This window comes from Pelophylax lessonae (genome assembly GCF_965119305.1).
Source record: "Pelophylax lessonae genome assembly, chromosome: 12".
Taxonomy (NCBI): Eukaryota; Metazoa; Chordata; class Amphibia; order Anura; family Ranidae; genus Pelophylax; species Pelophylax lessonae.
In genome coordinates, this window is record NC_138779.1 from 178,631,009 (window position 1) to 178,657,217 (window position 26,209).

The window sequence follows — 26,209 nt, forward strand, 5'->3', positions numbered from 1 at the left end:
CTACTGATCTCGCTGAGCTGGCAGACGACAGGTCCATGTCTGCTTCACTATGCAGAGCAGACATGGACATAGTATGCTCTCCTCTATGGGGTAATCGGATGGAAACATACAGCCTGTATATTTCCATCTGATGCCATCCAATCTAATGCGCTGGACGGATGGGGAATGGGGTGGGGAATAGGATCAGATGGCGGCGGGTGTCAGCGGCACTCAGAAGGTTTTTTTTTACAGTACATAGGCTTCAGCTCTTAACCACTTAAGCCCCGGAAGATTTTACCCCCTTCCTGACCAGGGGGTATTTTGCGATTCAGCACTGCGTGACTTTAACGGACAATTGCGCGGTCTAAACAAATTTGGCGTCCTTTTTTTCCCACAAACAGAGCTTTCTTTTGATGGTATTTGATCACCTGTGAGATTTTTATGATCATGCGCTATAAACAAAAAAAGAGCGTAAATTTAGCAAAAATAGCAATATTTTTCACATTTTTTTATATGAAATTCCCCCCCAAAAAAATGTAAAAATCAAAATTTTTTAACATTTTCGGCCAATTTACATAGTAGAACCGTATGATCATCCTTCATACACAGGGGAGAATGACAGGCAGCTTGTTTACACAAGCCGCCTGACTTTCTCCCTCTCCCCCGCCGAGCGCAGAGTGACCGGCGGACATCGGGTCCGCAGGTCACACGCGCGGGGGGTCCGTGACCACGCGGGAGCGCGCCTCCGGGGGCGCGCGCTCGCTCCCTAGACCCTCACAAGCTCCCTAGCCCTACGTCACTTTGCCTGTGAGGGGCCGACTGCCGACGTAGATCGGCGTTAGGCAAGTGGTTAAAACCACTTTAACCATACATGGCTCGAAATTCTTCTGGTTCAGCAGGGGCCAGCCGAGACTCAATCCACGTACGGGCAGGTTGATTGTACCCATGTTGATCCATCGTTTGGCTTGGGTAAAACCAGCCTGTTGGATTTTTCTACATGCGATTATAGCCACCAGCAGTAATCATTGTGTTCTGCCAGCCGATAAGGCTCCCCTCCCCTGCTGGCAGAACACAATAGTGCTGCGGGAGGGATTCCCCCATTGACACTGACTGTGTTGATGGGGGAACCAAGCAATTTTCTTTCCTTCCACCCAGGTTGGAAGAAAAGAAAATCGAATCACCTATAGGCTGCCTTAACCACTTGCCGACCAGTCACGTTGACTGTACTGCGGCAAAGTGGTTAGTTATCGTCCAGCGACGTAGACCTACGTTGCTGGACTCCTCCACTTGTGGGCGGCGCGCGCGCCGCCGGAGGCTAGCTCCCGCTGTATTCAGTCACAGCGGGAGTTGGGCCAGGGGAGGAGCGACGGTGATCACCGCCGCTCTTCCCCGATCGCCGGGGAATCGAGTGTGGAGATCCGCCCGCTTGTGTAAACAAAGCGGGCGGATCTCCTAAGTGACAGACAGGGACAGATTGCAGGGTTCAGCATAGCTGAACCTGCGATCTGTCCCTGTGTCACTCAGTCACCTCCCCCCACACACGTTAGTAAGCACCAGGCATACATTAACCCCTTGACCACCAATAAAAATTAACCCCTTCCCTGCCAGTGTCATTTTTACAGTAACAGTGCATATTTATAGCACTGATTACTGTAGTAATATCACTGGTACCCCCAAAAGTGTCAAAAATGTCAGTCAAGGGTCTGATCTGTTTGCCGCAATGTCGCAGTCCCGCAAAAAAAATCGCAGATCACCGCCATTATTCGTTAAAAAAAAAAAAACACTAAAAATGACAAAAATCTTTCCCTTAGTTAGTAAACGCAATAACTTTTGCGCAAACCAATCAAAATACGCTTATTGCAATTTTTTTTACCAAAAATATGTAGCAGAAAACAAATTGGCCTAAAATGTTAAAAAATTTTGATTTTTACATTTTTTTGTGGGGAATTTCATATAAAAAAATGTGAAAAATATTGTTATTTTTTCAAAATTGACGCTCTTTTTTTGTTTATAGCGCAAAAAGTAAAAATCGCACAGGTGATCAAATACCACCAAAAGAAAGCTCTGTTTGTGGGGAAAAAAGACGTAAATTTCGTTTGGGTACAGCGTTGCATGACTGCGCAATTGTCAGTTAAAGTTGCACAGTGCCGAATCGCAAAACGTGGCCTGGACGTAAGACAGCAAAATCCTCCGGTAAAGTAGTTAATAAATCTTCTGGCTTCCATCATCCAATCATGTACAATCAAAAGTGTGTTTTTTCCTGCATGTGATTGGCTATTCTTTGCAAAGTGAAGCTTCACCTCATTTAACTAAGCTCTGAAACAACCGCACTTGCAAAGTGCACAGACTATTTGCTTTTAGTTGATCAACCCCACAAAGTCAGGTTAACAGCACAAGTCAGGCATGGAGCATTTCCAGAAAGAGATCAGCATTGGAATCCTCTTGAATTTCCATTAAGTGATACTGGGTGGAACAGCCATGAAAGAGCTATGCCAACACCCATAAAAACTTCTGAACTCCATTCAGCCAGAGACCTTTATCCAGTAAAACGGTGGAACAGTTTACAGCGTCACTTTGGCATCACTCTCCCATCAATGCAATATGCACCGACACTTTGCTGGAAGGAGAACTTTGGTTGAATGGAATATCAGTTTTATGGGTGTTGGTGTAGCCGGTTTTACAAGGAAAACACATAAAACAGAGACTAGGCTTATTCACTAATAAAACTGTCACTGATAGAAATACTGACATGGAGAGATCTAACTGATGGTAGTTTCTATTCCACGGGATTCCTCTTAACAGGACTGCTGGGTATCCTGAGATAATAATATGGTATTCCTCACCAGGGTGTTTGTCAGAGGAGGATGTTGGGTTGGTGCCCAGGGTTAGCAGGGGTTGGTGCCTAGGGTAGCAGGGTAAGCGGGGCAGGGCCAAGCCTCAACATTACAAATTGTGGTCACTTTTCTCTAATGTGGTCCCCTCTTCCGTCCACCTCTGGACATTTGTGGCTGAAATAATCAAGTGAAATTTAGGGAGAACTGTATGCAGGCAATGTTGAGAGGAGTCAGAAGACTCTTTATTGCTCCGGAAAAATAAGTGTATCCTTTCTTCCACTGATTTTGTTATCTGTGCAGTTTAAAAGTAGCTTTGCACATGAAACAGAACAGGATCCGTGCCGCATACCGCCCGATAATCCCTCCGATCACATCCCCCGCCGCACACCGCCCCATGTTCTCCGAGGAGCGGGCCGGGCAGCGGCGGCTCGCGGCTTCTATGGCGTGGCGGCGAGTCCTCTGTCCTCCCGGCTCCCGCCTCCTCCCCAGCCAATGGCATGGGGTTTGCCTTTCGGCCAATCAGGAAGCGCGTATCAGATGCGCTTCCTGATTGGCAAGGAGGAGGATCCGTGTGACAATAGCGAATTTCCATTCGCTATTGTCACACAATGGGTGGGCTTGGGACGCACTGCTCTGCGCCCCGGGTCCACCCTTTTTTTTAGCCTGTGAGAGCCACTGGCTCTAATCACATGGCTAAAAAAAAAAAAAAAAAAAAAAAAAAATCCCATTGTACTCCATGCGTCTGGTGCCCCGCATGTAGATTAGGGGGCCGGACTTATGGATAGGGGGGGCGGCGCCCCTGCGCCCCCAACACACCGGCCGCCACTGACTAAACCCAAAAGCAAACATTTATTATATTGCTAATTCTTAGATGTGATTACTGAATTCATTTTCTTTTTAGGGTTTCTTTCTTCTATTTTTATCTGGTGATCCAGTCAGTAAGTCTATTGTTCTTCAAATGCACAAACTCTCCAGTAGAATGCATCACTTACATAGATGAGACATACGTTTCAACACTGATGGTGGAGCTTAAACTGACCAGTCTTTATTTAATCATGTAAAACCTTTATCACAAAAAGGAAAAATCTGTTTTCTGTAACTAATTATAAAGTGTGAGCTTGGGCTTGGCTTCAATTTGCTAGGGTATTTAACCACTTAAGCCCCGGAGGATTTGGCTGCTAAACGACCAGGGGGTATTTTGCGATTCGGCACTGCGTGACTTTAACGGACAATTGCGCGGGCGTGCGATGCTGTACCTAAACGAATTTGACGTCCTTTTTTTCCCACAAACAGAGCTTTCTTTTGGTGGTATTTGATCACCTGTGCGCTTTTTACTTTTTGCGCTATAAACACAAAAAGAGCGTAAATTTTGCAAAAATAACAATATTTTTCACATTTTTATATATGAAATTTCCCAAAAAAAAATGTAAAAATCAAAATTTTTTAACATTTTCGGCCAATTTGTTTTATCCTACCTATGTTTGGTAAAAAAAAATCGCAAAAAGCGTATTTTTATTGGTTTGCGCAAAAGTTATCGCGTTTACTAACAAAGGGAAAGATTTTTGTCATTTTTTTTTTAACGCGTAATGGCGGCGATCTGCGATTTTTTTGCGGTACTGCGACATTGCGGTGGACAGATCGGACCCTTGACTGACATTTTTGATACTTTTGGGGTTACCAGTGACATTTCTACAGTAATCAGTGCTATACATATGCACTGTTACTGTAAAAATAAACTGGTAGTGAAGGGGTTAACTTTATTTGGGAGGGAGGGGCTGTGTGTGTCCCTAGGGGCGTGCTTTCTACTGTGATTGGCTGTGGCTTGAGCTGTAAGGACACTGATCAACGGATCTACATAGTAGATCCGTGTGATCAGTGTTTTTACACCGAGGAGAATGACAGGTGGCTTGTTTACATACCGCTTTAAATATTTTTTTATTAGCAAGGACCTGACATTCTATGGACCATTGTTCTTCCTCAATACATTAAAACCCTAAAACTTATCCAAACTTCCGTTAAATATATTCTAGATCAGTCTTTCTCAACCTTTTCAACACAGGAACCCTTGAAATAAATTTCTGGTCTCGGGGAACCCCTGCTTAAAAATTAAAAATCTACAACTCCATACTTCCCAACTATCCCGTCAAATAGGAGCCTGTCCCGGGTAATTTACATTGTCCCGGCAATGTACTTATACACACTTTATTTATATTTACGTATTCCATTTTTTCTATGGTCACACCTGAGCACATTTGACACTTTAGAATTGCAGGGAATTGTGAAGAGAATTTTAAACTTTAGGCAGAAGCAGTGCAGCTGAATGGGAGAATTATTCCAACTCTGCTACTTTGGCCTCAAGTTTGAAATTCCCTTTTCAATTTCCTGTAATTCTCTCCTTATTGAGTAGACCCTATAATGTGATGATAAGTAGGTGGAGATGAATTGTGTGGAGTGGGCGGAGCTTCAGGGAAGTGTGTGTGGTAAGTAATTGATAGCTGGGCTGCAAAGTGTCCCTGGAAATTTTTTTCAAATGTTGGCAACTATGCAACTCATGACACATTAGTGTGACAGTCAGTGGGAAGAATGCTCCTTACTTTTGTCATCATTGGGAAGAATTACCCCCTTATAGATAGCTAAAAGGAACAATGGTGTCCTTGGGAACTCATCGGAGAAGCAGAAATTGCCCAATTGCCCAATTGCCCTGCTGATTGGAGAGCTCTAGCTCGGAAATATCTGTAGGTGTGTCAGACCTCTGCAGAGAGATACCCCCTGAAATCATGGGTCACACCCTGCAGCATACCGGCAGGGCACTGGCTTTTCTACTCAGGCTGTGGCTGATATTGAACACTACCCTGTCTAATGAACCTGGAATATATTTAGCTGGTTTAAAGTTCATTTGGGCTTTTACTTTTTTGTAAACTGTAAGCAGCTGCATGGCCATATATAGTTCAGTTCATAGGCAAACACACTGCGAGGAGGGTTCTGATTGGACAAGTCCTTGTAATACCGTAAAGGTGCCCAAGTTTTAACCTGATGTGTTGATAATCCAGGCATTATAATATTCCAGATGTTCCCAGGAATATCACAGCGCAATGTGTACAGTGTTTGCATCACTGGAAAGCTGGTATCTGCATACAGGGCACCAGGGCCATATGAAGACACCAGGCTTTCCTACACAAACCTGAATGATGATATCCTTTTGAAAAGTTCATCCCCTTGTATCATGTGATTATTTTTGTAAAAACGACTTCTATTGTGCTGTATTGGAAGCAGCATGCGGTCTGGTTTATATTCATGACTTTCTGCTGTACAGACCAGCAAACAAGAGAAAGGAGAGACAGGATTGTGTTTTCTGGATGACAAAAATCCTTCTGACACCTCTGATCATCACCCCTTACCCCCTATAGATCTCTAGATGAATTTAGCCACAACTGTCAGTAAAGAAGGCAGAAGCAGGAAAAAAAAAAAAGAAAATGTAATAACTTGTCAAATGTTGATGTTTGGTGTTACCCTGTTACCCTTCTGCCCAAAGCTATGGCTTACAATTGACATTATTTATGGTGAATAAAGAACTACAGAGCACTTGGACTTAGGGGTTCCTAGGTCATTCTGCAGAGTAAAGATGCCCGTAAACACCCAAACCTCCTTAGGCCCAGTCTGTTGGGATAGTATGGTCACCTGTTGACTTGGCGTCATCCACAGGCAGCTTAAATGTTCAATATGACTCAGAAGTTGAATATGTAGCAGCCTCCTAGGTACTGTAGGTGCTAGAAGAGAGTATCGTTTTTGGATCTTTCTGCTTACCAGAAAGATCGCCAGGTAAATGTTTAGTGCTCTCTGCCTACCAGGGAGCAGGATCTATTGGTAGGGTCTGCTCATGGTGCTCAGGTGCAGCTCAGCTTGTCTGAATGTTTCACACTGGTCCAATAGGGAGGCATATTGGACAGTGGGAGTAAAACTGACAAATGAGTGCACGGGCATTGTTACAGCCCTGGCAAATGGCAGAAGAAAGTGCCTCATTGCATGCTGGGTGACTGTATAAATGCCAGGGGCACATGTGCTTGGGGTCTTTGGCTAGAGAGCGGGGCCCTGGAGGGAGGGGAAGGCTGCCCCTCCTCTGTAGAAGATGCCATGCGGTCCTGGATAGTCAACCTGATGGCCTGAAAGTCAAAGTGAAGCTGAACCCAAAGGTCCTGGAGAGCTGACTAGAAGGGAAACACCAAAAACAGCAGCACCTGGGCCAGATGCAACCTTTTGCCAACCTTTTGCTAACCTTTATCCAGCTCTTGAGGCACTATTTCTCCCAATGATATGAGGCACTATTCCTCCCTCTGATATCAACAGTGGAACACTATTCCTCCCACTAACACCAATGATGGGGCACTATTCCTTCTCCTACTGACCACTGGAGCTATGTAATTCTATTTACTCTCACTGACCACCCAGCCTGAGGCATTGTCTACTCCCATTGGCCAAAGTCCAGCCATCCTAAAGCCTAAGAGACAGTAAACTTGCCATTTGTTTAGAAAGTTTGGAGTCCCTTAAGGCCCGTACACACGATCCGAAAATCGGACGAAAAATAACGCTTGTGAAAAGATCGGACGATAATCTGATCGTTAGTACACAGCTTATGAGAGGCGATCACGACAGTTCGCCCGATATTATCCGGTCGTGCAAGCATAAAAATTTTGGTATTATAACACATCATACGATAATCGTATTATCAGTATGTTGTTCGTGCGAAAAAAATGGTGAGCAGTAGACAGCGCATGAGCAGTAGACATCATTTCCCCTCACACGCTACGGCGTGGTTACGCATACCGGAAGCTTTTGAATCATCGTCCGAGAAAATTCGTATCGTAAGTAACCTCTCCTATTTGCGAAAAATAATTGAGAGTTCCTAGCAACCAAACAAAAACGGACGGATCGTCGTCCGATTTTCGGATCGTGTGTACTGGGCATTAGGCAGAAACATGTATGTACATGTGATGCAGACACCTTCTTACACATGCTTTTAGATTAAGGTGACCTAATTTTCAAATAAAATCTGGGGACACTCTTCTGAGGTTGCCCAATATTTTGGGTTGGGGCAGAGAGTGGGGATAATAGCAGCGTGTGCCACACCAAATGTTGAGTGTGGACAAATTGTACTAACAGTGGGAGGGGCTTAAAGTGATATTAATGGCAGTTCTTGTTTTATTTTAAGTAACAAACAGGTCATACGTACCTGCTCTGTGCTGTGGTAATGACCCTTCCCTCCTGCCATAGCAGCTTGCTATGGGGGCACTGTGTGGCTCAGCCCCGCTCCGCTTTTCCCTCATTGGCTCACTGGCTGTGATTGACAGCCAATGGCTCCCGCTGCTGTCTCAGCCAATGAGGAGGAAGAGACTGGCGAAAGGCACTGCTCTTGTGCACATCGCTGGATCGAGATGGGGCAAGTATTAGACATGTGTAATTCGCTTGGGTCCGAGTATAAATTTGGATACATTTGTGGTTATTTAGAGCAGTGTTTCTCAACTCCGATCATCGGGGCACACTAACAGGCCAGATTTTAAGTATTACCTTGGGGAGATGCAGACTAGAATATTGCAATCACTGAGCAGCAAATTATCACCTGGGATGTATTTCAGTTTTCTTGCAAACCTGGCCTGTTAGTGTGCCCTTAAGACTGGAGTTGAGAAACACTGATTTAGAGATTCAGGTGCATGTGAATCTTCAAATTAAATAATAACGAATTTCATTGAAATTCCTTTAATTTAGTTTTGTATATTAGTTTTCTAACAAATTCCACATTTTCAGAATGATTCACATTCAGATTGGTTGAAAAATGATTGACCCATTCAAATTCTGTGTGAAGAATAGCTGGTTGTTAAGGAGAGGCCGGGAAGCCAGCCGCCACGTCCTTAACAACTGATAAGTCATCGGCTCTCAGCTGGCAGCTATCCACCAGCAAATAACTATTTTGATCCCCATTCTTAAAATGTTTCTTAGTGGTTATTGAGCTATCATCCAACATTATTTCCAGATCTAAGAAAGTGATTTTCTTACATATAAAGTCCCACCGTGCGATTTTCGTGCGTTTTTTGGTGGATGCAGTTTGATTTGACCTTATTTTTCCGTATACAGGGATGGAGACCTATAGCATGACCTGCTTGTCTCACACAAAGTCCCAAATAGGAAATTAGGGATTGAAAGGCATTGTGCTTTACAGGCCATGCCCCATATATAAATCCCTATCTGTCTTTATACTGCATCCACCAAGGGGATGGAGGTGTAATGCTTCTCAGCTGGTCCTTTCCAGTTTGTACCATTGTTACAACTTAGTTATTTGAGTTTTGAGACAACATACCAGTCATGGATGAGGGTGGGTTGGGGGAGGTTGGGCTGTCTCCCTCTCACCTGTTCCCCCATCCATCCATTAGCAGCCATGTGCTTCCAGTGTGGAGACACTAAATTAGAAAGTGTTAGGACTGCAGATTAAACAGGGTGCCGTGAAGTGGCTCTGCAGCTTTCACATGCGTTTGCAAATGTGTGTCAACTAAACCCCTGTTCTTTGTATCATGAGACAGGTCTACTTGGTTGGTGACAGACTGGAGGGTGAGTACATCAGACTGGGGGCTGGCTGACTTTCATGCACCTCTTATAATCCTTCAACCTCATTTTTTCTTGTTATAGGGATGGAGACGCTGGGCACTACCTGCTGGGGTCTCACTTAAAGTCCCACCTAGCCTATTATGTTTAAGACAGTGATTTTCTTTTTGCTGATATGCGAGGAAAATGTTATATTTCTGTCATTCTGGTTCAAGGTCATTACGCTCCTCTTCCACAAGACTATTATATCATCAATATATCTTCTATAAAATATCAATTGAGGTGACTTATTATAATAGATAGACTTTTCTTCCCATTATACCATGAATAAGTTTGCGACGCTGGTCCCGTTTTTTGGCGGTAGAAGGTTTGATGAAACCAAAAGTAATTGTTTTTAAGACAAAAATCAAAGCATTTAATAAGGTGTTTTCTTTATTTGCATTGTAGGTTACTGTATTGCCTCAATGCCCATTTGGTGGCTTCACATGCCTGGTGATCGTTAATGATGGTATACAAGGATGAAACATTTGCCATAGCCATTTATTTATTTATCAGAAAATGCTGGCCCTTTACAACCACTTTAGAGGGTTATGGTTTAATAACACCAGAGTCTACTTTGCTCTGACCCAAGAGTAAAGGCCCAGGTGGGCACTGCAGGTCACTGGTCGGGGATGCCATTTTTAAAGCTGGAAAGAAAATGGGGACACATTTTTTAAACCAGGGACAATTTTTTTCCATGGACAGCCCCCTAAAATGAAGGACTGTCCCTGGAAACTGGGGTGTCTTCTCACTCCATTTTAGATCAATTTGTTACTTGGATAACTCTATCCATAGGAAAATGTTCTTAAAAGCAAAGCAGTCACATAGGACAACAAATTATTCTGGTAGTCCAAATAGAAAGACCGGCTGATTTGCTTATTGGCAGCTCTCCCAATTTAAGAAACTCGAGTCAAAAGTGTTTTATATAGACATTAAACAGTTCTGTTTTTGAAATTATAGAAGTGTTTTTGTTAGGCTGCAATTCTTTATTTATGGCACTTTCAGTAACGGGAATCATTTTAGTGAGTTCTCTGCACAAAATGATTCAATCTACATCTATAATGGTAACGCAATCTTTATTTTATGAGCTCTTCTTTAAATAACACGTCGTGAGGATCAGCTGACTAAAGTTAACAACAAACAGCCAGGCCAAGGGACCGCTGTGGTGTTTGCTTGATAAGATCCCTGGGAGTTTTTACAGCTTTCTGCATTCTACATAGAATTAGCAAACATTCTGTTTCTTTACTGACATCACAGTTGCAAGCACAGTGCCAAGCCAACAGCTCATTACCAAGCGGAACTGAAGCCAAAACACTTAGGCTTATCTTATGCAAAAAAATGTACCTGTTGGCTGAACAGTAAGATGCGAATTTTGGTAGGAGTTATGTTGTGTCAATGTTAGTGGGGGTTATGTTGTACAAATGTTGGTGGGGGTTATGTTGTACAAATGTTGGTGGGGGTATGCTGTCCGAATGTTGGTGGGTGTTATTATGTATGAATGTTGGTGGGATTTATGTTGTGCAAATGTTGGTGGGGGTTATGTTGTGCAAATGTTGGTGGAGGTTATGTTGTACTAATGTTGGTGGGATTTATGTTGTATTAATGTTGGTGGGATTTATGTTGTACGAATGTTGGTGGCGGTTATATTGTGAAAATGTTGGTGGAATTTATGTTCTGCGAATGTTTGTGAGGGTTAGGTTGTACGAATGTTGGTGGGGGTTATGTTGTACAAATGTTCGTGGGGGTTATGTTGTACAAATGTTGGTGGGGGTTATGTTGTACAAATGTTGGTGGGGGTTATGTTGTACAGATGTTGGTGGGGGTTATGTTGGATGAATGTTGGTGGGGGTTAGGTTGTACGAATGTTGGTGGGGGTTATGTTGTACAAATGTTCGTGGGGGTTATGTTGTACAAATGTTCGTGGGGGTTATGTTGTACAAATGTTCGTGGGGGTTATGTTGTACAGATGTTGGTGGGGGTTATGTTGGATGAATGTTGGTGGGGGTTATGTTGTACGAATGTTGGAGGGGGTTATGTTGTTCGAATGTTGGTGGGGGTTATGTTGTGCGAATGTTGGTGGGATTTATGTTATACGAATGTTGGTGGGATTGTTGTACGAATATTGGTGGGGGTTATATTGTAAAAATGTTGGTGGGATTTATGTTGTGCTAATGTTGGTGAGGGCTAGGTTGAACGAATGTTGGTGCAGGTTATGTTGTACTAATGTTGGTAGGGGTTATGGTGTACTAATGTTGGTGGGATTGATGTTGTATGAATATTGGTGGGATTTATGTTGTACGAATGTTGGTGGCGGTTATATTGTGAAAATGTTGGTGGAATTTATGTTCTGCGAATGTTTGTGAGAGTTAGGTTGTACGAATGTTGGTGGGGGTTATGTTGTACAAATGTTGGTGGGGGTTATGTTGTACAAATGTTGGTGGGGGTTATGTTGTTCAAATGTTGGTGGGGGTTATGTTGTACAAATGTTGGTGGGGGTTATGTTGTAGGAATGTTGGTGGGGTTTATGTTGTATGAATGTTGGTGGGGTTTATGTTGTACGAATGTTGGTGGGGTTTATGTTGTACGAATGTTGGTGGGGGTTATATTGTGAAAATGTTGGTGGAATTGTTGTACGAATATTGGTGGGGGTTATATTGTGAAGATGTTGGTGGGATTTATGTTGTGCTAATGTTGGTGAGGGCTAGGTTGAACGAATGTTGGTGGGGGTTATGTTGTACGGATGTTGGTGGGGCTTATGTTGTACGAATGTTGGTGGGGGTTATGTTGTACGAATGTTGGTGGGGGTTATGTTGTACGGATGTTGGTGGGGCTTATGTTGTACGGATGTTGGTGGGGGTTATGTTGTACGAATGTTGGTGGGGGTTAGGTTGTACGGATGTTGGTGGGGATTATGTTGTACGAATGTTGGCGGGATTCATGTTGTACAAATGTCGGTGGGGGTTATGTTGTGCAAATGTTGGTGGGATTTATGTTGTACAAATGTTGGGTTGGGGTTATGTTGTATAGATGTTGGGGGGGGGGGGGGGGTTATGTTGTACGGATGTTGATGGGATTTAAGTTGTGTGAATGTTGGTGGTGGTTATGTTGTACCAATGTTGGGGATTATGTTGTACGAATGTTGATGGGGATTATTACAGTACTCAATATTACAGGTAGTCAAAAAAGCCTTAAAGAGGAATTTCAGTTCTGTAATATCTGCCACATGCCACTCCTCTTCCGTGCCACCATCTTCAGCTCATCAGATGTGCTGCAGGTCTCTGCAAGGTATCGGGTCCTGATAGAGACCTGCAACATGTCACATGTGTCAACAACAGTGAAAGCTGTCTGATTGGTTGCTGTGGGGCATTTCACTTTGGACTTTGCTTGTTTTGTCTTTTAAAACGGAAAGATTATCATGATGCATACACCCTTTGAGGGCAGGACATTAATAGAGCTGTAATCGCTCACACCAAGTTCACAGTTTAGAAGGTGTTAATAACAACTGCTTTCCTCGTACTGTGCAAAACAAATAGACACAACAGAACCTACAACTTACAATGTAATCAACGACTTTGGCTTCTGTAAATATTAAAGGGTGTTCTGATACACATAGGCACAATCTGACCCCTTTTTTCTTAAAATAGCAAAGTCAAATCTTCCAAACTTGGAACTAATTATAATGGAGAGGAGAGTTTGAAGGATGCCCATCTGACCCCCATGAGCACCCACGTGCACAAGTAAAACCACACTTTCATCTCCTCTCTTTTTTTTGCCTTTGACTTGGCCACAAACAAGCCAATATAACCAGACTACTACCAATCTTCACATATCTCTATTGGAGGATCAGGAGCATTTCCAGGTTTTCATAAACTGCCCAAATGTAGCCTTTGATGGATACTTAAGCCAGGTCTTCTAAGGATATCACAGCTTTACATGAAGATAGATGTTATTAAGAGAGTACAAACATGCAAATAAAACATACTTTACTAATGGTATAAGTTTTCTCAAGTTTGTAGCATTACATTGGTAAACGCAACAGTGAATTATTTGGAGTCCTTGAGATACTGCTCTTCCCTCTAACATTAGGCACTATTCCTCACACTGACACCAACAATAAGGCAACATTCCTTCCACTGACAGCAACAATGATGTACCATTCCTTCCTGCTAAAACCAATGATGGGGCACCATTTCTCTCACTGACACCAATGATGAGGTACTATACCTCCCACTGACACCAATGATGAGACACCATTCCTACCATTGACAGCAACGATGATTCCTCCTATTGAAACCAATGATGGGGCACAATTCCTCTCACTGACATCAAAAATGAGGCACCATTCCTTCTACTGACACCAGTGATGGGGCACCATCCCTTCTACTGACAGAAAATTTAAGGCACCATTTTTCTCACTGACACCAACAATAGAGCCTCATTCCTTCTATTGACACCAAAAAGGGGACACTGTTCCTCCCAATGATATAAATGATGGGGCACTATTCCTCCCACTGACACCAATGATAAGGCACCATTCCTTCCACTGACAGCAAAGATGAGACACAATTCCTCCTACTGAAACCAAGGATGGAGCACCATTCCTCCCACTGACACCAATGGGGGCACCATTCCTCCCACTGACACCAATGGGGGCACCATTCCTCCCACTGACACCAATGATGGGGCACTATTCTTCCCGCTGAAACCAACAATGAAGCACCATTCCTCCCACTGATACCAATGATAGGGCACCATTCCTTCCAATGACAGCAATAATGAGGTACCGCATACAAAAATTGCCGTGTGGTTTCGGCCCTAGCCCCTGTGAGGAGACCAAAAAATTGAAAGAGAAAGATGGGGCTTTGCAGGCCAGTGGGAGTAGAAGGATCAGACCAAAAACCAGTTTATAAAACCAAATAACATTTTATTTATACATACGCTAAAGCGCATGGACCGCCATGCATCATAAATTTAGTTTAACATACACATGAATAAAATCAAGCAAAATGGGTCATTAGCAACATAGAAATACATCCCGTAAGGGAAACAAGATCACAGCCTGTGTAGGATGGAGAATGGGTCTCACGGTGGAATCGGTCAATATAGGTCCCCAGCAAGCCGACGCGTTTCGCTCAAGGCTTCCTCAGGGCCTGAGAGACCATAACAGACCGGTATTTCTCTGAATGAACATAAAAACATAACCAGATAAGTATCATGAGGTACCATTCTTGCTACTGTGGCCAATGATGGGGCACCATTCCTCCCATTGACACCAACGATGAGGCACCATAACTTCCACTGACAGCAATGATAAGGCACAATTCCTTCTACTGAAACCAATGATGGGGAACCATTCCTCCCACTGACACCAATGGGGGCACCATTCCTCCCACGGACACCAATGATGGGGCACTATTCTTCCTGCTGAAACCAACAATGGAGCACCATTCCTCCCACTGATACCAATGATAAGGCACCATTCCTTCCAATGACAGCAATGATGAGGCACCATTCCTCCCACTGATACCATTGAAAGGGCACTATTCTTCCCACTGATACCATTGAAAGGGCACTATTCTTCCCGCTGACACCAACAATGGAGCATTATTCCTTCTACTGACGCCACAAATGGGACACTATTCCTCCCACAGATATAAATGATGGGGCACTATTCCTTCCACTGACAAAGTTGGGGGACTATTCATCCAACCAGTACCAATGATAAGGCACTATTCTTCCTCCTACTGACCACGAGTATTATGCAGTTTTTTTCTACTCCCACTAATCACCAATCCTGAGACATTGTCCACTCATACTGACTCTGGGGCATTTTCTACTCATATTCACACTTAGTCCAGCCCCTCTAATAGTTTGGAGGTGACTCCACTGGAAGATTATCAGTAGGGCACTCAGATCTTTCCTAAAAAAAGAACAGTCAGACCTCCCAATGACTGGAAATTCTGAAAATAAAAACTGTTCTGCAAGCTGTAAACATTGTTCTCTTTTCCATGACAAAAGGGGAACAAAATAATTAGCTGCAAAGACTTTCCCTTCGTATGCAGATTGCCAAAATGTTGCTGCAGACTTTTGTCGCCTTCAAGCTCTTCTTGCCGAATTCCTAACTCCAACACCACCGATCTGCTATTGGCAACAACTTGGAATAGTTGAGCCATTAGTGAAAGTCAATCATGGCAGCATTTGAGCCGCAGCTAAGTGCACAGTTCATTTCAAAGTAAAAATAGAAGCTTACTTATTGCGCATGTTTAAAAAATAACAATAGATGCAACAAGAAATCAATTCACTCCCAGGCGAACCAAATACAACTCCCTTAAAGTGGAACTAAGCTCCGGTCACACTGGTGCGACTTGATAGTTTCAAATGACAAGACGCACCCTATTGTCCGCAATGGAAGCAGTCAAATGGGTGCCACTCCGACTCCATCAGAGTCGCATCATTTTTAAAAGTAGTTCTTACACTAATTTTTGCAAGTTCGGGTGCAACTTTCATAGACATCTGTGCATGAAATTGCACAGATGTCTTCCTAGTCGCACCTGAAGTTGCACTGACATGCATGTGCATAAATACGCTTTTAAAACACTCACATTTATGTACAAAAATGCTTTTAAAAAAAGTCCTGGGAATCGCTCTGCTCAGGTGTGAATACAGCCTGTGGGGAGGTGCAGCGTGGTGCAGTACCAGTTAACAGTCCGGTTGCAGAGAACAGAACTTGTATGTCAGAGTTCAATAATTCACAGCAAGCCCAGCAGGAAGGTGCCCAAACAGGAACGCTCACAGAAGGTAACAGAAGTGTGTAGCAGAGCAGGTCTCAGGTGTGACAGCGTCTGTCTTGGAAGGCAAAATGTGGCCTGGCTGGTCCGTACCCAAATGGGGAGGTCTCCAGGAAAGATGGCTTGTCCCTATCCTTTCCCTACACATCAGGAACCTCTTCCTGCCACTAATCACTGTCTATACCAGGCGGGTGAGGTGTCTCTACAATACTGTGAAATGTGCACCAAACCTAGGAGCCAGGGTCCCAAATAGACTCTGAATGACCCAGGATGGCTGCCAGAGTCACATGAGGTGGCAGCATCCAATTGAATAGCTTCCCCAGTGAGCCAGGAAACTCTGGAGAAACTGTGTTCCTCGTGACTTCCCCTCTATCTGCAATGCTGCTGCGGTCAAGCGCCACCTACAGTTGAGAAAATAGACTACACCTGCCTACAATTTACAATCACATCATCACTTAAAGCGGAGTTCCGGGCACAGATCTCATTTTTTGCTGAACATACCCCCGGGACAGTCAGGGCTAGCACATTCCACAATGGCTAGCCTCTGATCTGTCCCGGTTCGCACTTACCTGCAAGAAGAAATACTTACTTTGAAAATTTCTTCCACAGCGTTTCCATCTCTCTTGTGGGCAGCTGAAGCCGGCGCGGTCCTCTTCGGTGTCTTCTTCCGCATCTTCTTCTCCCAGAATGCGCCGCACCGGCCCCTCTCGTCACTTCCGGTGCGGCGCCGCATTCCTAAACAGCTTCTGGGCATGCCCAGAAGCTGTTTAGCAGGGGAATGCGGCGTCGCCCGGAAGTGACGTGCGGGGCCGGTGCCGTCGCATTGATTCCTGGGAGCGATGACGTTCAGCTCCCAGGAATCATCGCGAGGCAGGAAGTGATGGGGTGAGCCGCGGCGCTGGAGGAGGAAGTACCCTGAGGTGAGTATTTACGATCTTCGATTACAAGGTGAGTGTACAAAAAAAAAAAAAATAACTATCCAATTCCTTTTCAGGTTATGTGTAGCTAGCGGAGGGGCACAAAAAAAAAATACCGATTTTGTGCCCGGAACTCCGCTTTAAATACTTAGGCAAATTAGAAAATTGTAACACATCTGGAAACTAATAAACAAGCATGCTGTGATGCAAAGTCATAACTCCAGGCATTTTTAAAGCTAGGATAAGGAAGACACTGATGGACCCGGTGCTATTTTTCTATCCTAACAGATTCCCTTCCCTTTAACCGCTTGCCGACCGCCACAAGTAAATTTACTGCGGCGGTCAGCCCCTGCCAGGCAGAGTGACGTTAATTAACGTCACTAGCCTGGGAGGGTCTGGGGAGCGAGCGCGCGCCGCCGGAGGCGCGCTCCCGCTCCCGCGCGGTCACGGACCCCCCCGCGCGTGTGACCGGCGGACCCGATGTCCGCCGCTCACTCGGCGATCGTCGGGGGAGAGGGAGAAAGTCAGGCAGCTTGTGTAAACAAGCCACCTGTCATTCTCCTCGGTGTAAAAACACTGATCACACAGATCTACTATGTAGATCCGTTGATCAGTGTCCTTTCACCTCAAGCCACAGCCAATCACAGTAGAAAGCACGCCCCTAGGGACACACACAGCCCCTCCCTCCCAAATAAAGTTAACCCCTTCACTACCAGTGTTTTTTTACAGTAACAGTGCATATATATAGCACTGATTACTGTAGAAATGTCACTGGTATCCCCAAAAGTGTCAAAAATTTCAGTCAAGGGTCCGATCTGTCCACCGAAATGTCGCAGTACCGCAAAAAAAAATCGCAGATCGCCGCCATTACGCGTTAAAAAAAAAAACAACAAAAATGACAAAAATCTTTCCCTTTGTTAGTAAACGCGATAACTTTTGCGCAAACCAATCAAAATACGCTTTTTGCAATTTTTTTTACCAAACATAGGTAGCATAAAACAAATTGGCCGAAAATGTTAAAAAATTTAGATTTTTACATTTTTTTGGGGAAATTTCATATAAAAAAATGTGAAAAATATTGCTATTTTTGCAAAATTGACGCTCTTTTTTTGTTTATAGCGCGTGATCAAAAAATCGCACAGGTGACCAAATACCACCAAAAGAAAGCTCTGTTTGTGGGAAAAAAAGGACGTCAAATTCGTTTAGGTACAGTGTCGCACGACCGCGCAATTGTCCGTTAAAGTCACGCAGTGCCGAATCGCAAAATACCCCCTGGTCGTTTAGCAGGAAAATCCTCCGGGGCTTAAGTGGTTAAAGTGGATCCTAAATGTGTTTTAACCACTTGCTGTCTGCTCACTAGAGCTGTACTGCGGCAAAGTGGCTCTTGTAGGTCTGACGACGTAGACCTACGTCGGCAGACACTCCCCCTTCACGGCGGCGCGCGCGCCGCCGGAGGCTCGCTCCCGCTGTATTCAGTCACAGCAGGAGTCGGGCCAGGGGAGGAGCAGCGGCGATCGCCGCTGCTCTACCCCGATCGTCGGGGAATCGAGTCTGGAGTTCCGCCCGCTTGTGTAAACACAAGCGGGCGGATCTCCTAAGTGACAGGCAGGGTCAGATTGCAGGGTTCAGCATAGCTGAACCTGCGATCTGTCCTTGTGTCACTCAGTCACCTCCCCCACACACGTCAGTAAGCACCAGGCATACATTAACCCCTCCCTCTCCAATAAAATAACCCCTTCCCTGCCAGTGTCATTTTTACAGTAACAGTGCATATTTAATGTCACCGGTAACCCCAAAAGTGTCAAAAATGTCAGTCAAAGGTCCGATCTGTCCGCCACAATGTCGCAGTCCCGCAAAAAAAATCGCAGATCGCCGCCATTACTCGTTAAAAAAAAAAAAAAAAAAACGACAGAAATCTTTCCCTTAGTTAGTAAACGCAATAACTTTTGCGCAAATCAATCAAAATACGCTTATTGCCATTTTTTTTTTCAAAAATATGTAGCAGAAAACAAATTGGCCTAAAATGATAAAAAATTTAGATTTTTACATTTTTTTGGGTGGGAATTTCATATAAAAAATGTGAAAAATATTGTTATTTTTTCAAAATTGTTGCTATTTTTTGTTTATAGCTCAAAAAGTAAGGCTGCATTCACACTTGAGCGTAGCGTTTTTTACCGCGATTTTACAGCGATTTTTACCGCCATTTTACCGCGATTTTACCGCGATTTTTTCAGGCGTTTTTCATTGACATCTATCAAAAACGCTGGTAATCAGCCCAAAAAGAAGCTCATGTACTTTTTTCAGCTACAGGCGTTTTGCAAAACGCTCAGATGTGAACAGGGGCCATTTAAATGAATGGGGTTTTACTTGTTGGGCGTTTTGGAAACGTTTCTTTTGAGCGTTTTTGGAGCTGAAAACGCCCAGGTGTGAATGGAGCCTAAAAATCGCACAGGTGATCAAATACCACCAAAAGAAAGCTCTGTTTGTGGGAAAAAAAGGACGTAAATTTCGGTGGTAAAGTGGTTAAAGCGCCAAGCTTTGATAGACATCTCAAACCAGTCAGCAGCTCCAGGCTCTTATTGCCAATACTTGAGAACAGCCTCATTAGCATGAAACATTGGCATTGACATCTATTGGGATGTTTGCTCAAGATAAGCCTATGACTGGTTGGCTGTTCTTGGGCTCGCTGACAGCATACATAAGAACCATTAGGCAGCTGTGCTCAGGTAGTGGCAGATGGAGAAAGCCCAGGTCTGCTGATGGGTCAGGCATGTAAAAACTTATGTATCTTAGCCATTTAAGAGATGAACTTCAAGTAAATGGCTAAATACCATAGGATTTGAAGCTCTCTCCATCCAAGCTGGAATATTGTGTAATTCCTGATAAATTGGCAGACATTTGACCATGGGTGGCCCTGTCAGCACCACCTGGCTTTACAAAAGTCCATTTAAAAATCAACTGAGCCAGGTGGGAAATTATTGGTGGAACAGTAACTACATCCTATCCAATGCAATCCAGGATGTGTGGTTAGAAGCGCCTTGTGAAAAATGTCATCTTCCATGGAGGTTCATTTGTATTGTTTATTTGAACAAAAATATCAGATACAGAAAACGCATTTCGGAGGAACTGGATCCTCCATTTCAGGGCTTAAGCAATAATTTGTAATGGTTTTGGCATGAAAAAATCATTGCACTTTTGATTAGGGCTGGATTAGGACTGAGTGTCAGTGTGACCTGATTGCAGTAAGAGTGGCTGAGCCCAGAAAAAGTCAACTGCACTTACAGCATAGGGATTATGTCATCCCAACCCCAGCCCATCAAGATGGCCTAAGATCCCGAACCCAGGAGAAGCTGGAGAGAAGATGTCACCATCAGTGAGGGATCTCATGGATTTCCCATGACTGAAGCGGAGGTGAGAATAATTCTGCTTTAAAGTGTATCTAGTTTTTCTTTAAAGGAGAAGTACAGCCAAAGCTTGTCTGGCTGTACTTCACCCATGGATCACAGGAGTACAGTTCATTTTAGCACTCCTGTGACCTGTTTACAGCAGAGAGTGAGCCAGTGGCAGCTGGTGAAATAAAATTTGGGGGGGTGGCAAAACCAACACCCCCCCCAGCGGGACGGCCGGACGGCAATCTGATCTACCACCCCCTCCCTCCTTCCTCCCCCCTCCTGGGATGGATGGCTGACTGCCCAGCCGGACAGCCAGCATCCTTACCTGCTCCTTCCCGAGCGGCTGTGAGTCCCCTAGCCGTACGTCCCCTCCCTCTTCCTGGCCAATGGCCAGTAAAATCACGTCTTTTTTTAGCCAATCAGCCAATCACGACCAGCTTCTTGATTGGCTGGGAGGAGAGTCAGTGTGATAATAGTGAATATTCATTCACTATTGACATACAACTGGATGAGCTCAGGGCTCTGTGCCCCGAGCCCACCCTTTTTTGAAGCCTATTATAGCCTCTGGCTCTAATCACGTGCTTAGAAAAAAAAAAATTCCCCATTGTAATCCATGCATACGGCGCCCTGCATGTAGATTAGGGGGCCGGACGCATGGATAGGGGGGGCGGCGCCTCTGTGCCCCAAAGGACGGGCCTGGAGTGAGCTGAAGTCCGCTCTCTGCTGACGTCACAGAAGTCGGTCCAGGCTCGGGAGTCATCATGACCATAGAGTTGGGATCCGCCCACATGCCGGCACCCAGCTCAGCCTCTCAGTGAGTCGCTGAGAGCCTGAGCCGGCCACCCCCCGCCCCTCCACAGCACTCCAATGAGGGAGGAGAGGGGAGAGAGCTGCTGATTGACAGACAGCAGCTCTCTGCTCAGGAAGCTGTGAAAACCGAGTGATCGGCGGTGTTCAAATGCCCGGTTCTCAGTTTTAGAGGCACCAGGGGACAGATGCAGCATTGGATCGATGCTGCATCCACATAGGTAAATATGAATCTAAAAAAAACAAAAAACAAAACCCATACATCTCTTTTAAAGCTCAACTCTGGGATAAGAAAATATAAGCTATGTATAAGAGTTTTGTGCATTCTCTGTCAAACTTTGCCCCTGTGCCGGAGCTTCCTTTAATAAAAGACCAGTCACTGCTGCTCTCTCTCCTTGTATAGGGTGACTGGTCTTGTCTCTGCCCCCTCCTGTCATTTCTGCAAGCAGCCTATAGTGGGTGGAGTCTGTTCGGTCCCTCCCACAGCTCTGCTCTCTACACAGAACAGGGATGACGTCACTGCTACTTTAGCAAGGTAATACCTTAATTTGTAAATCACAAAGTGGTCACATGCTTGATATCTATTGAAGAATACACGTAAATTAACATTTTTGTGCCCGGAATTCAACTTTAATTGCCCACTGGAAAATCTATTTTCTCTGCTGCGCTGACAAGTCAGACTTTTCCTCATTGTGTCATTTAAAAGGAATCACACTCCTTAAACACAAGGGTGGGGACAACTGCTGCGTTCAAAAGCACTTTGCACCTCATTCTCTGCTGCACTTGGGTGAAGGAATTCTCATGCTCAGCTTATGCCGGAAATTTTATGCTAAGCCTAAGGGACATGTGGATTGAATATAATACAACATCTCACTATACCATCTGACAGCCCCTATGGCTGCCATGCGTCCTTCTGCTTTTATTCATTGCAAATTAATGAATGGATGGGACATAATAAGCTGCTTTTACAATAACCTGTTAACACCAATGTGCCACAGTGCAATGTAAAAAAAAAGACCTTTATATTATATCTGCATTGTGCCGTTGAAGACAGTTAGGCTCCGTTCACACCTGAGCAACGCTACTGCGTCACGTTTTAGTGCTTTTTTTGTGCGCTTTTAAATCACATTTTTGGAGCAGCACCATTCATTTAAATGGGCCTCTCTCTGCTTCCAAAATGCGCTAAAGAAGCCCATGTACCAAATTTTAGCACTGAGCCAAGTGCGTATTGCGATGGGCATTTTTGCGCATTTTTCACGCGTTTTGTCATGCATAACCACTTGCCGACCAGTCACGTTGACTGTACTGCGGCAAAGTGGCTCGATTCCGTCCAGCGACTTATACCTACGTCGCTGGACTCCTCCCCTTATGGGCGGCGCTCGCACGCCGCCGGAGGCTCGCTCCTGCTGTTTTCAGTCACAACGGGAGTCGGGCCAGGGGAGGAGCAGCGGCAATCGCCGCCGCTCTTCCCCGATCGTCGGGGAATCGAGTTTGGAGATCCGCCCGCTTGTGTAAACAGAGCGGGCGGATCTCCTAAGTGACAAACAGTGACAGATTGCAGGGTTCAGCGTAGCTGAACATGTGATCTGTCCCTGTGTCACTCAGTCACCTCCCCCCACACACGTCAGTAAGCACCAGGCATACATTAACCCCTCCCTCTCCAATAAAATTAACCCCTTGCCTGCCAGTGTCATTTTTACAGTAACAGTGCATATTTATAGCACTGATTACTGCAGTAATGTCACTGGTACCCCCAAAAGTGTCAAAAATGTCAGTCAAGGGTCCGATCTGTCCGCCGCAATGTCGTTAAAAAAAAAACACCAAAAATAACAGAAATAACAGAAATCTTTCCCTTAGTTAGTAAACGCAATAACTTTTGCGCAAACCAATCAAAATACGCTTATTGTGATTTTTTTTTACCAAGCATAGGTAGCAGAAAACAAATTGGCCAAAAATTTTAAAAAATTTAGATTTTTTACATTTTTTTGGGGGGGAATTTCATATAAAAATGTGAAAAATATTGTTATTTTTTCAAAATTTACGCTCTTTTTTTGTTTATAGCGCAAAAAGTAAAAATCACACAGGTGATCAAATACCACCAAAAGAAAGCTCTGTTTGTGGGGGAAAAAGGACGTAAATTTCGTTTGGGTACAGCATCGCACGACCACGCAATTGTCAGTTAAAGTCGCACAGTGCCGATTTGCAAAAAGTGGCCCAGACGTAAGACAGCAAAATCCTCCGGTGGTAAAGTGGATAAAGTACACAGCAAAACGAGTGACTGCTACCTGTGTTTGGGGTGGCATTAGTAAATAATGGCACCCCATCCGTGTTGGGCATTTAGGTAAATTTTTCACGCGTTTGCAAAAAAGTGGGCAACAACACTTGTTTCTGCCTGCGTTTCTGCAATGCTCAAGTGTAAATAGGACCTAAGGATGTAAGTTTGGCTGACATGCACTCAACCTTAAAGTGGAACTTGATTCCCAAAAAGGAGTTAGTTCCTTTATTATTATTGCTTTTTTTGGCCCTGCCCCCACCACCATTCTGGCTTAGGTCAGAATGACACGTCCCTGGTCCTGCAGCCTCCTGGGATAATTACATCACATCTTCCAGGAGGCTGCCTGCACCTGGAAGAGGTAGCCAGCTGAAGAGGACCAAGATGGCGGATCGAGGTGTATGTCACCCAAACAGTCGATTGTAGTGGGACAATGCTGGATTTACTGTGCAGGTGAGTATGTGTTTTTTAGAGGGTAAAAGGGAAAAAAGTACATGGAGAAGGGGGGAGTGGAGTAGCAGCAGTTGTAAACTGCTGGACTATTTTTTTTCTTCTTACCTTGAAAGGTAAAGGAATATTGTGCTAGTATGCATCACATACTAGCACATTATGTAAAACATACTTTAAAACAAAGCTGTTTCATCCTCACCCGTCTTGCTTCCAGGTTCGCGGACTCGGGCTCTGTGACTGGCCAGAGCCGCGATGATGTCAATTATGCGTATGCATGTGGGAGCTGCTGATTACGGCACAGGTCTCTTCAGAGCGCATGCGCCAGTGATGTCACCGGCTGCATGCACGGTAAATATCTCCTAAACGCAGTGGCAGCTGGTGCTCCATGGGCCGGGGGGGCGGCAGATGGACCACACCATACCCCCCCTGAATCACACCAGGTCCAGTCCCCACACCATACCCCGCCCCCCGAATCACACCAGGTCCAGTCCCCACACCATACCCCCCCCCCGAATCACACCAGGTCCAGTCCCCACACCATACCCTCCCCCCGAATCACACCAGGTCCAGTGCCCACACCATACCCCCCCCCCGACTCACACCAGGTCCAGTCCCCACACCATACCCCCCCCAATCGCACCAGGTCCAGTCCCCACACCATACCCCTCACCCCCCCCCCCCCAGTCGCCGGCTCACTTACCCTGGACTGACATGTGGAGGGCAGGCAGCGGCGGCTTCCCCCTTAGTCTCCTCCATGGGTCGGGCTTCCCCTGTGTCTCCTCCCTCCTCCTTGGCCAATAGCATGGCTGCTCCTTTCGGCCAATCGGGGAAATGGGTCTTAGGACCCGCTTGCTGATTGGCCAGGAGGAGAATCCGTGTGACAATAGCGAATATTAATTCGCTATTGTCACACAACTCGGTAGGTTCAGGGCGCAGTGCTCTGCGCCCCGAGCCCACCCTTTTTAGAGGCCTATTAGAGCCTCTGGCTCTAATCACGTGCTTGAAAAAAAAAAAAAAACTCCACTGGAATCCATGCGTCTGGCACCCTACATGTAGATTAGGGGGCGCCCCGTATGGACGGCCCGCCACTGCCTAAACGGTGCAAGTTTAGGAGATATAAACACTACCTATAGGTAAGTCCTATTATAGGCTTACCTATAGGTAAAAGTTACTCATGGAAGTTTAATTCCTTTTTAAACTTGACAAATTACTAGAATTTCATTAAAATTTTTCCTTTTTCGAAGTTCGATTTTATAACCTTTAGTGGGGTCAAATCGACATTTATTTTCGACTGCAGTGATAAGAATATTAGAAGGAGCAGGATAGAAAAAATTTTCCCGGAAGAACAAATTTCTAAGTGGTTTTCTTTCTAAAAATGATTCCAAAACTGAAAACGAATAAATTAATTTTTTTTTTTTAAATCAGAAAGAATACAATTTTGAATTACTTTTCCAATGGCATTTCTCAGGTCTTTGTACAATAATAAATATACTAATGAGATTTATTTTTTTATAAATGTTCATATGGAAATCTACCATTATATAGCCAGGAATCTTTACAAGATGCGTATTCGCTTACCTCTGTATAGGACGAGCCAGGAAATAAGCGCACAAAGGGACGTCAAATGCCGGTAAGGCGATAGGAAGTTATTTCGGTTACTCCGTGCTTTTTCCCAGCAGCATGAACTGAACAGCAATCCCCTTTTCAGCTCCAAAGCTCTTCCAGCCTGCCTGCAGTCAGCTCAGCAAAGTGTGTGTGAGAGTAGGAGAGCGTTGGTATAAGGGAGGGCTGGTCATGGAGCTGGTCCCATGACTGGGGGGGTTTGCTAGGTGAGGGTCCTCCAGGAGGAAATGGGTGGGATCTGGCACTCTTTTGGGGGCAGTGTGAGGGGTTCAGGCTAACTAGAACAATATGCGTGTCAGAGGCTATTTTTAATGTGACTTTAAAAAAAAGAAAAAAAAAAAGTTTTTTCCCCCGAACTTTTCCACTTCACTGTGAAAGAATTTCTGTTTTGGCTGTTTGCAATAACAACCTTTTCTCCACACTTGGACGCCGTTCAAAACTTTCCGAAGTCTCAGACACCAGAGGAGAGTCCCTGGAGTTTTGGCTTTTTAAAGTTTTGAATTACCATTTAAAAAAA

The 26,209-nt window shown here is 44.7% G+C and overlaps 1 protein-coding gene across 1 annotated transcript in view; it reads right to left on the minus strand.

Annotated features, from left to right (window-relative positions):
• LOC309568012 (tetraspanin-4-like) overlaps positions 1-25,835 on the minus strand; it is a 202,304-nt gene extending 176,469 nt beyond the window's left edge. The window contains exon 1 of the mRNA XM_082273579.1: positions 25,648-25,835. The gene's annotated coding sequence lies outside the window, so the exon portion shown is untranslated. The remainder of the gene's footprint in view (positions 1-25,647) is intronic.
• Between the last annotated feature and the right edge of the window lie 374 nt (positions 25,836-26,209).